This window comes from Molossus molossus, unplaced genomic scaffold (assembly GCF_014108415.1).
Source record: "Molossus molossus isolate mMolMol1 unplaced genomic scaffold, mMolMol1.p scaffold_m16_p_2, whole genome shotgun sequence".
Taxonomy (NCBI): Eukaryota; Metazoa; Chordata; class Mammalia; order Chiroptera; family Molossidae; genus Molossus; species Molossus molossus.
The window spans coordinates 21,752,618-21,761,820 of record NW_023425355.1 but is presented as its reverse complement, the minus strand read 5'-3'; the positions used below and the strand labels follow the sequence as shown (position 1 = coordinate 21,761,820).

Sequence of the window (9,203 nt, the reverse complement as noted above, 5' to 3'; positions counted from 1 at the left end):
TTTCGAGCTAGTTTTTGCTCTCAGTGTCATTACTCAATTAAAGGCCTCACTCAGCCTCCTTTTCCCCTTGAGTGGGCCCCCTCAAATTTTACCAGGTGGACACAGGAGAAGGCCTTCCATCCCATATACCACGGCCCTCCGCTGGTCAGAAAGAAAATACATCAATTCGCAGTGGTTGCATTTAATGCTCCACTGAATTTCATTCTGTCCAGGACAAATGCATTCTTAGACCACAGACTTAATGGTTATATCCGAATGGCATCTGAGAGAAAAATAACTCTAACTACTTCTTCCGTTCCTTTATCGGATGACTCTGTTCCTGAGAGTTCATCCATGGAGGACAACGATGGCTTTATTTCTGAGGACCTTTCCATGAAGAAGGCGGACTAGTTTTAGCTAGCTGGCTCTCTTATTCCGCTATCCAGTTAATTCCAACTAACTCATAAGTCTAATGTTAAGTTTCCACTTACTGAGGTTAAATATATAATTTAGGTATAGTCCCTAGAAACCTATTTAAAAGGTACTGTCACAAGACTGTCTTAAATAATTATACCTTAATATAATGCAAAGCGAAAAAGACAATATACTTTTGTTAACTGCTGTAAATTTGTTCTCTGAGCATTTTAAACTGTTTTAAATAAGTATAGTTTTCTCTGGATTGTTTGAGAGATTAATATGGGGCTTGTGTATATCAGGTTCACAGAGCTGTAGAAACTTACATAAAAAGCTTTATCGCTGAGACACAGTGTAGCATAATTCCTATTTACTTCTTATATTCCTGAGGATTATTCCCTTAAGGCTAAGTATCACACCTTCACACTAGATCATTTCAATCTATTAAAAGCCTCACTCAAATCCAGTGGCTTAAATTGAGTCGAGTTGCCTACTCGCCTTAAGAATTTTCCTCAATGGTTTCTATGTTCAAACCAAAGAAGATGACCAAAACATATCACAAGGATAATAATTGTGGTAGACGTTACGGGAAGTAAAGGGAAAGGATTTGAACATGTAAGTGAATTGCAAAATAAAAAGAGGAATAATATATTTCTGAGCCTTACAAATATGCAGATTTTGTTTGTTTTATTCATATGGCTTTTAGTAGGAAGAAAAAAAAACACTTCCCCATTTCTATCTCAATATATTTACCCTCAAAAACTCAACTATTTAGGTATAATTTTTCAGAATGTTCTTGGGAATTGTATTTGAACACTACAGGTGAAGTTTGTTATGATCATTTGAAGCATCAAGGTTTTCTGTACAAGCCCCATGAGGTGTGCTCACATGTGACTATTGTGTCTTGTCATGTTGTTTCAGAGCTTGCTTTATCTGTATCATCCAAGTTATTCTTGCCTATAAAATAAATGTTTGCTTACAGATGAGTGGAGAGTGATGAATCATTTTCTTTTTCATGCAAAGTATTTCTGGCCATCTCTCGATTCATTTATTGTGCTTGCCATTTAGTACAAATGAAGATAATATGCCACAATGCATAATCTTCCTTTTTTCCCCATTCATTGCTTTTCTTGACAAACCCTTGAGTGGCTACTCTGCGTTGGACACCAATGTAAGCACCAGAGATCACAGTATCAAGCAAAAACATGCACACTCCATACCTTCATAGTATTTTAAAATGTAGTGGTGCAAGTCCCGTTGGTGTGGCTCAGTGGTTGAATGCTGACCCATGCACCAAGAGGTCACCAGTTCGATTCCCAATCAGGGCACATGCCCAGGTTGTGGGCCCGATCCCCAGTGGGGGGCATGCAGGAGGCGGCCAATCGATGTTTCTATCTCTCCCTCCCTCTCCCTCTCTCTCTAAAGGCAATAAAGGGAAAAAAAATTAAAATGTAGTGGTGAAAGATATACTCAGCCTAACAAAAAGAGATTGGCTTTGATCTTTTTTTCTGATAGCATCTTCTAGCAAGTTGGAAGTATCATGAGAGAACACTGCATTTCCCCTGGTTCAGTAGCCTGAACAGTGATTTTATTTATTTATTTTTTTATTTTTAATTTTTTAATCTTTATTGTTGAAAGTATTACAGATGTTCACTCTTTTTTCCCCCCACTGACCCCCTCCTCCCCGCCCCCACCCCCCTCCTGCCTGCCTTCCCCACACTATTGTCTGTGTCCATTGGTTATGCAGAGAAGTTCTTTCATTTATCTACCCCCCCGCCCCCGCCTCCATTCCCCTTCCCTCTGAGGTTTATCAGTCTTGAACAGTGATTTTTAAATGTCCTATTTTCTGGGTCCTTTGTAAACATGAAATCATTCCATGGATGGCTGCCTTATAATTTTGTCTCTTTCCACTCTAATTGGGAACGGTTAAACACTTTTTGTTGTTGCTGTTTTCTGATATTAAATATTTATTAGTGCATAAACAATGTAGTGGTGGAGATAAGCCATAATTAAGGAGTGACACGAATTAAAGCAAAGTTCCGACTCAGATGAAGTCTGGAGGGTTGCACAGAGCCCTGAGAGCATCCATGGTGGGTGTAGACCCGGCAGTGACACCGGGATGACATCTGACGGATACACAGGAGTCAGGCGACTGAGTGAGGTGAGGACAGTCTATGCAGAGGTCATGTGCCTAAAACAAAATAGGAGGAAAAAGAAAAGACAGGTAGCTAGGAACCAAACCATTTGGGAGCTTGAGACCTCGTGCAGCATTTCCATCTTGATGCCAGGAGCAAAAAAGCCAAAAACCACCTGCAAACCACACTCTGCATTTCAAGACTGACATGATCTCACATTAGAATGGCATCTCTCTTCTGAAGCCTTTCAGGAGAATCTCTGGCAGAGTGACGAAGTTGAACCCTTTGAAAAAAATGACAAAGGCAAATGACTACCTAGCACTTCCTTTTGAGGTACTGTTCTAAATGCGTCATATATTAATTTTTAAAATTTAATTTTTTCCATCACTATTTATCCCCACTCTACCCTTCTTCACCTCCCCCCCCTGCAGTCACCACACTGTTGTCCTTGTCTATGAGTTCTCTTATTTTTTTTTTCCTTTTTGCTCCAGCCCTCCACTCCCCCCCCCCCCCCGGCCACACACACACACACACACTCCGGAGCTGTCTGCCTGCCCCTCTATGAGTCCGCCTCTGTTTTGCTTGGTAGTTCAGTTGGTTCATTCAATTACACATATAAGTGAGATCATGTGGTACTTATCTTTCTCTAACTGCCTTATTTCACCTAGCATAATATTCTCCAGGTCCAGCCATGTTGTTGCAAAGGTAACATTTTCTTTTTTTACAGCAGAGTAGTATTCTGTTCGTGTAAATGTACCACAGCTTTTTTATCCACTCGTCTACTGATGGACACTTGGGCTGCTTCCAAATCTTGGCTATTGTTAACAGCAACAGGTGCTGGCGAGGGTGTGGAGAAAAGGGAACCCTTGTACACTGTTGGTGGGAATGCAGACTGGTGCAGCCGCTGTGAAAAGCAGTATGGAGTTAGCTCAGAAAATTAAAAATGGGATTGCCTTATGACCCAGTGATTCCTCTTCTGGGAATTTGTCCAAAGAAACACGAAACATTAATTCGAAAGAGTATATGTACCCTTATGTTCATTGCAGTATTATTCACATATATTAATTTAATCTCCCCAATAGTACCCTGAGGAAGGTCTGGTAAACATCACCAGTCTACAGATGAGGAAACAAAAGCACAGAGATCTTCATTAACTTGCCCAAGATCAAAAAGCTATTAAATTGTCCCGGCTGGTGTGACTCAGTGATTGAGCATTGACCCACGCACCAAGAGGTCGCCAGTTCAAATCCCAGTCGGGGCACATGCCCAGGTTGTGGGCTGGATCCCCAGTGGGGGGCATGCAGGAGGCAGCCAATCGATGTTTCTATCTCTCTCTCCCTCTCCCTTCCTCTCTCTCTCAAATCAATAAAGAAAAGAAAGCTATTAAATTGTAAAACTGAGATTTGAACCTAGGCTGTCTATCTCCCGAGATTCTGTTTTTTTTTTTTTTTTTAATTTTTTTTTTTATCCTCACCCGAGGACATTTTTCTATTTTTTGTTCAGATAGAGTGGGAGGGAGAGAGAGGAAGAGAGAGAGAGAAGCATCTATGTGAAAGGGACACATCGAGTGGCCGCCACCCACACGACCAACCAGGGCCGGGGACAAACTGCAACCGAGGTACGTGCCCTTAGCGGGAACCGAACCTGGGTCTCTCTGGACCGCAGGCCGATGCTCTAACCGCTGAGCCAAACCGGCCAGGGCCCGAGATTCTGTTTTTAAGCATCATGCTTTCGATGACCCTCTATATGCTGGTATTACCATTCAGCAATACCTAACTAGTAGTAAGTGTATTAGAGTTTTCATACAAATGAAAATTGGTGTGATTCTTTATGAAGAATCTGGGAAAGGGAGAATTCAGTTTTTTCGTAACACTGCGAAGGATTGGTAAATGGAGAAAAGGATATTAGTAGTTCCGATGTAGTTCCGGGTGTCAGTAAAATGACCCAGGAAATTTTAGGATCTGACTTTCTCGCGCTTAGCTGCTTGACTTGCAATATTTTAAGTGGATTCATATTTAGCATTTTGAGAAATGCCTGTGATTCGCTGGAATGGAGACTGCATGAAAAATGATACTTCACGGGCATATTTTAAAAGTTAAAAGCCAAAGTAATACAAGAAACAAATACATTTCACCCTTTAGAAAATTGCTAGCTTGGAATAAGACTGCGTTGTACAAAGGTAATATAGGTCTCACTTAGTCTATGAACCATTGAGAAGCTTTGACCTAATTCTCTTGATGACATCGCCTGTGATGTAAGCAGGTCTTGTCAATATAAACCTTATCCTTTCCTAGAAATTATGCAGTACAATTCCATATAAAAGAAAATGTATTTCTCCTGTCAGCAGGGTTTTGCCCTTGATCTTATGAAATAAACACTGTCTAGTTACTGGGCTGAGAAAAAAAAAAGACTATGTTGTACTTTGAATTTGATTGTAAATTATGAGAATGCATTGGCATGTACTGTGATCGTCAAAGCTGTAACAGAGGGAATGTGTGCAGAACACGGAGATAACACATTGCTGTGTTAAGTGTACTTGCAGTTTTCTGCTGGTATTTGAAAATAAAAATTAGGTACGTTATTGTAACTTTTCATTCTCACATTGTTTGTATATTGTAATTAAATTAATTGATGTTTTGGGAAGATCACAATGATAGGGAACTAGAGACCTATTTATTACAATTACGATCAACAGAATTGCAATTGGGCTTTACCTATATGATCACAGCTTATACACTCACTTTTAAAGATAGAAGTTACTTTAAAAAAACTCGGACATCTATGCCCTGGCGGGTTTGGCTCAGCGGTTAGAGCGTCGGCCCACAGACCAGAGAGTCCCAGGTTCGGTTCCCGCTAAGGGCGTGTACCCCGTTTGCTGTTTGTCCCCGGCCCAGGTTGGGGTTGTGCGGGTGGCAACCAGTGGATGTGTCTCTCTCACGTCGATGTTTCTCTCTCTCTCTTCCTCCCTCTCTCCCTCCCGCTCTATCTAAAGATAAATGCAAAAAAAAAAGTCCTCAGGTGAGGATTAAAAAAAAACACAAAAAAACCTCAGACATTTAGAGCTATAAATTATGCTATTTTAGATGACATTTTATTGACTATCAAAGAGAGATCTAGATAGTAGATTGATTAGTTTTATGTAACTGACATATACCAACAAAAATAGATACCAGCAGCCAATTGTTTGGGACTATACTGTGGCATATTTCTTAACTGTGCGCTATTATTCTTTCTTTCACCATCATAAAGGGTCTCATTTGGGAATAAATTTCGTGCCAATTACTGATAATCAATTACCTTAATGAAAATAAAGAGAGAGATGACTTGTTTTCACCTGGTAAACTTCCTTTTTTTTTTTAAGTAATTTTACAATTTCTTTTTTCCTTTAGTGATTTTAGAGATAGAGGAAGGGAGAGGGAGAGGGAGATAGAAACATCAATGAGAGAGAACATCGATTGACAGCCTCCTGCATTTCCCCCACTGGGGATCGGGCCCACAACCTGGGCATGTGCCCTGACTGGGAATCGAACCGGCGACCTCTCGGTGCATGGGTCAATGCTCAACCACTGAACCACACCAGCCAGACTCACCTGGTAAACTTCTTAATGCTCTATAGACATATTTTTCAAGGAAAAGTGTTTGTTTTTTTAAGTGAAATTTATTATTTTTCTGTTGTTGTTTCTGCCTCCTTATCTCTGCAGTTTTCACAATATTAGAACATGTAATAAATTATGTGTAATTTTGTATTTTAATGCTGAACACACTGGATAAATGATAAGCCTTTTGAACTGACACCTGGTATGTGGATCTTTAGTAGTCTGCACTCTAATTGTTGCAAAATCTATACTAGTGAGTCTTCCTGAAAATGTTTTCAGTCTAAAACGTATAGGTTATATTGCTAGGGAATGATCTGATCCCTTGGATTATTCAAGAGCATTTTGAAATGGAGAGGAAGTCCCTAATGCCAACATGAGGATGCCATTCATCTAGTAAGATAGAAAATGCCACTTTTACTTTCTCCAGTACATTATGATAATGACACTGTTCATCACCCAACAACAGTAATCATCCTGTTCCTCCAAATTATCTTATCCCAGTCCCTCCTCCTCCTATATTCTAGAACATGAAAATCTTTGGTTAAATCTATGGATATTGGAAGACAGGGATTCAACTAGAATTTTTTATAAACAGAGTGTAACAAAGGGGGAAATGATAGTAGGCTATATGAACTTGATAAAATTTTCAAATATGTTAGTTACATAGTTCTCTCCAAAGGGAGATTTTAAGCAATTGTTTGGGGGAATATAGACACTTTTTATATTTTCCTTTGTTATTCCTCCGGTTTTATCTCCTATAAAACTATTCCTTGTTTAGGTAAACTAAACACAATGTGTTGTTCAGTGACCAACAATCCATCAGGAAAACATCCATAAGAGTAAAACCTAGCCCATTTGCATTGATTAAAGGAAAAAAAAAACAGTTTGGCCTTGGCCACGTGGCTCAGTTGGTTGAGCATCATCCCATGCACCAAAAAGTTGCTGGTTCGATTCCCGGTCAGGACACATGCCGGTGTTGCGGGCTCGATCCCCAGTAGGGGGCGTGCAGGAGGCAGCTGATTCATGTATCTCTCACATCGATGCCCCCCTCTCTCTCTAAAAAAATAAAAATCAATAAAAACATATTAAAAAAAAAGAAAATAGATGACTTTTTTCCAGAAATAAACATGAATGGTGGTATTAAAGTTATTGCAAATAGATGGAACTTGCCAGGGCTACTGTATATGGCAGCTCTGACTGTACACTGTACAACTACAAGGAGATCCATTCACACTGACTATGATTGATATTGTTGAGGCTACTCTGCAGAAAGTGGGGTGGATTTCCCCACATACACACACCAAGAAGGTATGAAAAATTTGATTAAATATGAAGTTTTGGCGAGAGAGCGGGGTAGCTCCTAAGCTGGTCTGAAAATGGCTGGGGAGATCAGGAAAAGGAGATTGGCTTGCGGTGGTTTTTATGTGATTAGTGGTTGAGGTCAGTTAGGGTAGAAAATAAAGCATAAATAAATTGCTTCAGTAATAGTAGCAAGGTAATGCCATATTTTACCAAATCTAGGATGCCATCAATTGTAAAATGCATTCTATTTTTACACCAAGAAAGAAAGAAAAAAAGATTCTACCTATTAAACTCGGCCATAACATCACCTTTAAAGGGCCATTTTGATTTCAGGGATACTGAAATGTGTGTGTGGGGGGGAAATCAATGAAATATGGTATATCCTGAAATCTTATTTGAGTATTTTTTGTCTTTGAAGGTTTTTCTAAGTCAGCGACATTCAAAAGGAACTCTGTCCTCAATCCAGTATCATATTTGCTAATTGAGGCACCATGTGTATCTTTTTTTTCTTTTTTTCTTTATTGATTTTACAGAGAGAGCGAGAGAACGATAGAAACATCGATGAGAGAGAATATCGACTGGCCGCCTCCTGCATGCCCCCCACTGGGGATCCGGGCCCACAACCTGGGCATGTGTCCTGCCTGGGAATCGAACCGGCGACCTCTTGGTGCATGGGTTGAAGCTCAATCACTGAGCCACACTGCTGGGCACCATGTGTATCTTATTACCTTATCATATCTCCTGTAATTTTGTACATTTACAAAAATGTTTGAAATGAAGTTTTTAGCATGTCAAGAAAGAGTGAGTCATAACATGGCTTCATTGTGTAGGTTGAATATCTTGCTCTCCCCCCATTACCTAATATTTGCTTTCCAGACAATTACTTCTGAATAGACTGCTTGAATTTGCTTTAGCTAATTTGGAAATCATCTTCTCTATATTTTCGGTGTGGAATCACAGCACGTGCCTTCTATGCCCCGAGGCCTCAGACGTACATGGAGAAGCCAGAAGCATGTGGGCTAAGGCAGAAGTTCACTCATTATAAACTGATTATTATACAGGTCAAGGTGTGGGTCTAAAACAAAGAAAACATGATAGGAAGTAATGAGAGAAGTTCAGTCTTCTCTCTCACGAATTCTCAGACTGGGCTCTCTTTCTCTTTAACGAGGAAGCCGAGCAGCCTCCCCTGCAGACGCAGAGATGTGGGTCTTTGTCAGACGCTGACTGGCAAGGCCATCACCCTCCAGGCTGAGCCCAGCGACACCACTGAGAATGTGAAAACTAAAATCCAGGACAAAGAGGCCATCCTGCCTGACAGGCAGTGGCTGGTTTTGCGGGCAAACATCTGGAGGGTGGCGGCGTCTCTCTGACTACAATATTCAGAAAGAGTCCACCCTGAAGTTGGTGCTAGGTCTGCGGGGTGGCATCATTGACCCCTCCCTCCACCAACTCGCCCGGAAGTACAACTGTGACAAGGTGACCTGCTGAAAGTGTTACACCCGCCTGCACCCTTGGGCTGTCAACATGTGCAGCTACACCAACAACCTGCACCCGAAGAAGGTCAAACAAGGTCCTTGCACCACCTCCTCGTCTGCAGGGCAGCCTCCTGCCTGAACCCATGGCCCTGGAGCCTCAATAAAGTTTCCTTTTGTGTGTGTGCGGTACGTGCCCCCAGCGGAACCGAACCCTGGACTCTCTGGTCTGCATGCCAACGCTCAACTGCTGAGCCAAACTGGCCAGGGCTAAAGTTTCCTTTTTATTGACCGGAGCAGGAGGA

At 41.1% G+C, this 9,203-nt stretch overlaps 1 pseudogene; it reads left to right on the top strand.

Moving 5' to 3' along the window:
* The first annotated feature begins 307 nt into the window (after positions 1–307).
* Positions 308–9,040, top strand: LOC118636129 (annotated as a pseudogene).
* Positions 9,041–9,203: the final 163 nt, after the last annotated feature.